This window comes from Notamacropus eugenii, chromosome 3 (genome assembly GCF_028372415.1).
Source record: "Notamacropus eugenii isolate mMacEug1 chromosome 3, mMacEug1.pri_v2, whole genome shotgun sequence".
Taxonomy (NCBI): domain Eukaryota; kingdom Metazoa; phylum Chordata; class Mammalia; order Diprotodontia; family Macropodidae; genus Notamacropus; species Notamacropus eugenii.
Genome location: NC_092874.1, coordinates 58,142,236 through 58,150,229, shown reverse-complemented (window position 1 = coordinate 58,150,229; position 7,994 = coordinate 58,142,236).

Below are 7,994 nucleotides of genomic sequence, written 5' to 3'. Positions count from 1 at the left end.
CTCTTCAGACCTGAGATTGTATTCCTAGATCTCAGTAAAGGAAGAGTCAGCATGGTATAGCAAATAAAACTGGTCCCAACATTAATACATAATGGTTATGTGACCCTGCTAAATTTCTTAACCTTCCTGTCACCTTAGTAGATCTCTAAGACTGAAAGTTTCAGGGAAAGCATGGATTTGCATTGATAGAATGATTTTCTCACTCAGTAGTTTGTGATACCAATGAAATCACAAATCCAGAGCCTATCCCTTAGTAAAGGGTAGATAAAAAACATACCAATGAAATCACAAATCCAGAGCCTATCCCTTAGTAAAAGGATAGATGTACAAGTAAATGTGTAACAACCAGGTCTCTGAAAAATGCATAGCAGGACACACTTTTAGGTTCAATTTATGTTACTAACACTTTCCTTTAGATAATCAACAACACAACAAAACCGATTTGTAGCAATTTCTGAGGTTTAAATGCTTGTATTGAAAATTTAACTATCAGCTCTCTTGTGCCAGTTAGAACAGCATAAGCTGCTCCATGTGCCAAAGTCTCTCATCATTTTGCTAATATCTATTTACGTGTACAGGAAAATATGAGCTAGACAGTAATAAAGTTAGGTGGATTGGATGGACAGATTCAAAGAACAGCCATTAGTGGTTTGGTGTCATGATGAAGGAAGGTCTGGAGGGTAGTGCCCTGGGATTTTATGCTTAACTCTTTGTTGCTGAACAGCCTTACTTAATGACTTAGAAAAAGGCCAAAATGACATACTTAACAAATCTGCAGATGGATGGGAAGCTAAGAGCAATAGCTAACATACTAGGCTACAGTCAGGTACTGAAAAGGCCTTGTTGAGTAGAACACTGGGCCAAATTAAGTGGTATAATTTAATAGGGATAAATGTAAAGTCTCACACTTGAGTTTAAAAATATGCTTTATAAGCTCAAGATAGAGGATTTGCTTTATCTTTGTTTTAAATTGTGAAAGAAGGTATGAGGGAGAGAAAAATAAATTTTTGCTAATTGCAAAAAAAAAATCAAATTATAATAAAAAACAAGTATAATGTAGGAAGGGTGAGAGGCTAGTTTACCACCTTTCAGACTATTTCAGTGGACTACATGACCTTGGATTTCCCCATCAGGATTTAGCCCACTGCATTTTCTAGATCAGTTTGGAGGAGTTCAGTATCAGGGAAATCTCTTCACTTTACTACTTCTTGCTGTTCCGCCATCTTGTTTCCACCCCAATTATAAGCTAAATATGAGTAAACAGTGATATATGTCAGTCAAAAAAAATCTAACGTACTCTTAGGCTGCATTAAGAGAAGCAATGCCCTTAGGACTGAGCTGATGTACTTACTGTACTCTGACCTGCTCAGACAACTAGAGAGTTGTCTTTGGTTCTGGATGCTGTGTTTTAAGGACTGCTTTGATAAACTGGAGTGTTCCTGTGAAGCTGACCCATTTAAAGGCCTTAAGATTGTGAGGATTTGCTAAAGGAACCGGGGATCATTAATAGGGAGAAGAAAAGGTATAGGAGGGAGAGAGATGTTCATTGTCTTCAAATATCTGAGGAGCTATCCTATGAAAGGAGAGCATTATGCTAGTTCTACATGGCCCCAGAAAGCAGAACTAGGAACAATGTGGGGAAGTTATGAAGAACTGATATGAGAAGGCACTTATTAACAATTAAATCTATTTTTAAAATAGACTAGGCTGCCCTGGAAAATAGTGGGTTATCTCTAAATGGAGGTCTTTAAACAAAACCCAGAGAAGCCCTTATTGGGAGTATGATGGGGGAGATTCTTATGTAGATATGGGTTGGACTGGATGGCCTTTCTGATTTTGTGATTCTGTAATATGTTGTAGGCACTACTGAGGCTACAATCCTGATTCCTGCTGAGTGTCATTGGCTCATAACTCTTCTTTAAAAAAATTATTTGTTTTAATCAGCCAAAATCTGCCTTCTTCACCTTTTGTCCCAAACAAATAAGAAAAACAAAATCCATTACAAACATGCATAGTCAATCAAAAACTTTTCACATTATGTTCAAAAAAAATTCTCATTCTATATTTTGAGTCTCTTACCTTTCTATTTGGAAGTGGGCAGCATGTTATACAATTAGCTCTTGGTAATTATGATGTGCATTACCTTGATAAGAGTTCAATGCGATAGTATTTCATCACATTGATATAATACAACATATTCATGGATTTCCCAATTTATGTGCACCTTCTCAGACTTCCATTCTTCGCCATCTCAAAAAGAGCTATAAATATTTTTGTATATCCTTAGAGTTGTTTCCCTTAGGACTAATTCCTCCTGTAATCTAGTCTCCCACCCCATCCTCCCTCCTCCCTTTCCCCCTAAACTATTGTTAGGTGAACTCATGCCCAATTCTGTGTGTGTGTGTGTGTGTGTGTGTGTGTGTGTGTGTGTGTGTGTGTGAGTGTGTGTGTGTGTTCTTCCTTCTTTTGACTAGTTCCAATGAAAACTGCTCTGCTTTTGGAATTTGCCATCATGCCCCAGTAATCTCATCATTAGGAAATGGTATCATTTTGCAGAAGTGAATTAGCCTTGGGACTCACATCTCATCAGCACCCTCTGCTCCTCTGATTAGAGGGGAAAGCAATGAGATCCCAAACTCCCGTTTAAGGAGGGGTCTCGGGACAATCATCTCATTGCTCGCCAGCTGCACTGCTTTTGGATTCCTTTGGACTTCTCTATTATGCTGCTGTGCTGGGTATCTGTTTTCTCTCTTCCCTGTTTTTCAGTCTTCCTGTTGTGTGTTGTCTTTACCCATTCGATTGTAAGTTGCTGGAGGACAGTTTTTTTTATTCGTATTTGTATCCTCAGCATTTAGTAAAATACCTGACACACAGTAGATTTTTAATAAATGTTTAGTGACTGACTGAGAGCGAGGCTCCAGGGTCAGCCACTCCCTCTAGCCTCTTTCTCTCTTTTTTTTTTTTTGGTATAGATATCCACTTGTGTACCTTGATTACCTGAGATAATTTCTCCAAGTTTCCTCTCCTTCCCTTCTCCCCTCCCCACCTCCTCCTCTGTCCTTACATTCTTTTCTTAAGATCATCTAAACCAGGTTGAGGAACCTGGAGCCTCGAGGCCACATGTGGCTTTCTAGATCCTCAAGTCCTTTGACTGAATCCAAACTTCACAGAACAAATCCCCTCAAGAAAAGCATTTGTTTTGTAAAACTTGGACTCAGTCCAAAGGCTGCACCAGAGGACCTGGAGGACCACATGTGGCCTTGAGGCCTCAGATTCCCCAGTCCTGATCTAGACATAGCAGAATCACTCCCTGGTCTTGTTTAATCGGACTTCCTCCATGACTCCTGATAATGTTAGGATTCAGAAGGGACATACGTATGTATCATCTCCTCATATTTGAATGTAAGCAGTATATTCTTGTTTAGTCCTTTATCACTGTTTACTCTTATTTACCTTTTAATGTTTCTCTTCACTCCTGCGTTTGAACTTCAAAGTTTCTATGCCACTCTGGTCTTTTCATCATGAATGTTTGGAAGTCATCTATTTCATTAAAGGTCCATTCCCACTCACACCTCCCTATGACATTATACTCAGAGGTTTTTTTTTAAAATTCTGGATGGTATTCTTGTCTATAAGCCTAATAACCTTTGCCTTCTGGAATACTGCATTCCAAGTTCTTCTCCCATCCATTTTAGTGGTGGATGCTGTCATGTGTGATCGTCAATTCTCCAATTCTTTCTGCCTGCTTGTAGTATTTTTTCCTTTGATCTGAAAATTCTGGATTTTGACTATGATGTTCCTGAGAGTTTTGATTTGGGGGTTTCTTTCAGAAGATGACTATGATGGAATCTTTCTATTTTCATTTTGCTTTCTGGTTTTAGAGTTCTAGTAGTGCTGTTTTAAGAATTCTTGAAAAATAGGATGTGGAAGCTTTTTTTTTTTTTTTTGGTTAGGGCATTCGGATTGTTCAATTATTAACTGTTTTCTCCTTTATCTGTTTTCTAGGTCAGTTGATTTTGCTATGGGATATATTAGATTTTCTTTTCTTTTTAGGTTTTCGGCTTTGTTTTAATATGTCTTGTTACCTCATGGGGTCATTGGATTCTTTTTGATTCATGCTAATTTCTATGAAGTCTGTTGTTTGGATAAGTTTTTGTACCTCTTACAAAGCTGTGAATTTCCTTTCCAATTCTTTTTACTTTACTCTCATTCCCTTCCCATTATTTACCTCAGGTGGTTTCACTCCATTTATGAAAATATTTTTTAAACACTTACTCCATCTCTTCCAGACCTACTTGAGTTTGCTTCCAAACTATGTTTTTCTCTGAGGCTTTATTTGTAGATGCTTTGGAGTCTTTTTCTTCTTCAAAAATTGTGTCTTCAAAGCTTTTCTGTCACCACAGCAGCTCTTCAGGGTAGGTTCATTTTCTGGATGCTCATCCTTCCAAAATACTTCCTGACTTTGAACTTGATGTTGGTGTTGGGCTTTGCAGCATTTCCAGAGGGAAGGTCTGGGCAGATACTATTGCAGCATCCTTGGGGCAGAGGGCTGTGTTATTCCAACATCTTAGGGATAGATTGCAGACCTGCAAGCTTTCCATGCTTCTGAGTGGTCTACTCAATGGCAAAGTTTGGTTGCTGTTCTGAACTCTGCAAGGGCTTGACTTGGGTTTGGGTCTAAGGAAGAGTAGAATGTTGCTTGATTCAGCTATCATCAGTCTGCTGGAAAACTGTTGATTCAAGGTGATAGAACTATAGGCTTCCCTTTGGTCTGTGGTTCTTGAACTAATTATTCCTCTGCCAGCTTCAGACTGGGCTAGAAGCTAAAAATACAACCTTGCTTCCTTCCTATGGTCTGAGCTACACAGCTGTTAATTGCTCTGAATTTCCTTTTATCAGAGAACAAAGATTATCTTGAATACATGTGACTTCTTTTAATTATAAATATTTATTTTTAACATTCTTTTCTTTTAAAATTTTGAATTTCAAATTCTCTCTCTCCCTTCCACCCCCCTCCCACCTACTGAGAAAGCAAGAAATGTGTCAATTATACATGTGAAATCGTGCTAACAATATATTTCATATTAACCATATTTCCAAAAAAAAGCAAGAAAAATAAAGTGAGAAAATTATAATTCAATTTGCACTCAGAGTTCATTATTTCTCTCTGTGGAAGTGAATAGCACTTTTTTTCTTCAAGAGTCCTTTGGAATTACCTCATGGGAATTACCTCTTGGATCATTGTATTGATCAGAGTAGCCAAGTCTTTCACTGCTGATCATCATTACAATGTTGTTGTTACTATGGGCAATGATCTCATTTGACCTTGCACCAGTTCATAAAAACCTTGCCATATTTTTCTGAAACCACCCCCCTTGTTATCTCCCATAGTATAATAGTACTTTGTCACAATCATATGTCACAACTTGTTTAGTCATTCCCCAATTGATGAGCATCACCTTGTTTTCCAATTCTCTGCCACCACAAAAAGAGCTGCTATAAATATTTTTGTTCATATAGATCCTTTTCCTTTTTCCTAGATCTCTGGGGCATACAGACTGAGTAGCATTATTGTTGAGTCAAAGAGTATGCACAGCTTTATAGCTCTTTGGGCATGATTCCAAATTACTCCAGAATGGTTCAACCAGGTCGTTACTCCACCAGTTTACTACTTTACCTATTTCCCTCATCCCTTCCAGCATTTATCATTTCTGATAAATGTGAGTTATTTAATTTTCCTTTCTCTAATCAATAATGATTTAGAACATTTTCTTTTTTTAAAAATCTATTTAGTATTTTATTTTTTCCCAGGTACATGTAAAAACAATTTTTAACATTTGTTTTCAAAACTTTCAGTTCCAAATTCTCTCCCTTCCCTCCCTAACCCTCCCTCATTGAGAAGGCAAGCAATTCAATATAAATTAAACATGTGTAGTCATGCAAAACATTTCCATGACAGTCATCTCATGAAAGAAAACATAGACCAAAAGAAGGAAACCTAAAGAAAAATAAAGTTAAAAAATATACTTCAATCTGAATTCAGATACTATCAGCTCTTTCTCTGCAGATGAAAGCATTTTTCATCATAAGTTCTTCAGAGTTGTCTTGAATTATTGTATTACTGAGAATAGCTAAGTCATTCACAGCTTACAATATAGCTATTACTTTGTACACAGTACATTTCACTTTGCATCAACTCATGTAAATCTTTCCAGGTTTTTCTGAAGGCACGCTGCTCATCATTTCTTATAGCATCATAGTATTCCATCATAATCACATACCACAGTTTGTTTAGCCAATCCCCACTTGATGGGCATCCCCTCAATTTCCAGTTCTTTGCCACCAGAAAAGAGCGGCTATAGATATTTTTCTATATACATGTCTTTTTCTTTTTGATTTTTTTATCTCTTTTGGGATACGGACCTAGTAGTGGCACCGCTAGATCAAAGGGTGTGCATGGTTTTATAGCCCTTTGGGCATAGTTCCAAATTGCTTTACAGAACAGTGGAAAATTCACAACTCCAACAATAGTGAATTAATGTATCATTTTTCTCAGTTCCCTCCAATATATTTCATTTTCCTTTTCAGAGCATTTTTTTATTTGACTATAGATAGCTTTACTTTCTTCTGAGAACTGCCTATTTATATCCATTGACTATTTATCGACTGAGGAGTGGCTCTTATTTTTATAAATTTCATTCAGTTTCATACAGAAGTCTTGCCATACACAAATCTGCATTATGCAAATTCAGCTATACTCAAAAAATTCTGAAAGAAATCTGTATTTCAAAATAACACCTCCAATTAGAGTACTGTTCTCTCCCTCTCCCTCTCCCTTCCTCCCTCCCTAATGCCCCCCCTGTCTCTCTCCCTCTGTCTCTGTCTCTCTCTCTCCTTCTGCCTCTTGGATTGGTGCTCTATGGCCTTCCATCTCCCCTCTCAAACAAAGAAAAACAAAATAAACCAGCCTCCAAATGAAAGCAGAAGAATGGCCATGCAGAAAGTCCCTAGCTGGGGCCAGACTGGGGGCTTGGCTTGAGACCTCCAGTGCTGAAAAAGGAGACTTTTGCCCCCTTTGTCTCAGCTGTATGAGGATCCAGCTTTCCTATGTCTGTCTTCCATTCTTTTGTGCTAGGGTACTGCATGTCTGTCCTTGGCCCCAGTGTGATGCCTGTCTTCTCCTCTCTGCCCACTCCCTCTTCCTTTCCATTTAGGTCAGGTTACCATATGGCTGGTCCCTGTACTGCACTCTTCTTTCTGGTCTCATTCTTCTCTGCCTAGTCCCCATGTGTCCTTGAACTGTGCCCACAGGCACCGGGCCCACTCTCTGCCTCCATGCCTTCCTCCCCTCCCCCGTGTCCACTGGCAACCTGCATCATGTAAATAAAATCACTCTACATAGAGGTCTTTGGAATAGTTCACTTAACTAAAGAGACAACTGTGTACTCAATATGAATTTGAGAAATGAGACCTTCATCAGAGAAAATTGCTGCAAAAAATGTTGATATTGCTTCATCATCCATGGTACCTTTTAGCAAAATGTAGTTTCCCTGATTATCCCTTTTAATTAGGTTCATTTTTGATTTTGCTTTGTTTGAGATCATGATTGCTACTCCTGCCTTTTTTAGTTTAGCTGAAGCATATAAGATTCAGTTCCAGCCCTTTATTTTAACTCTGTGTATATCTTTCTGTTTTAAGTGTGTCTCTCATAAACAATACACTCTTGGATTCTGGTTTCTAATCCATTCTGCTCTCTGTCTCTGTTTTATGGGTAAGCTCATCTCATTCACATTCACAGTTATGATTACTGTCTATTTCCCTCCATACCATTTTCTTTTGTTTCTTCTTCTCTCTCTTTTTGTCACATCTCTCTTCAAAAATCTATTTTGCTTCTATACTTTGCCTCCTTTAATCTGTCCTTTCTTTTATCACCCCCGTCCTCCTTTCTCTTATCCCTTTTCCCTCCCTCTTATTTCCCTACTGGATAAGTTACA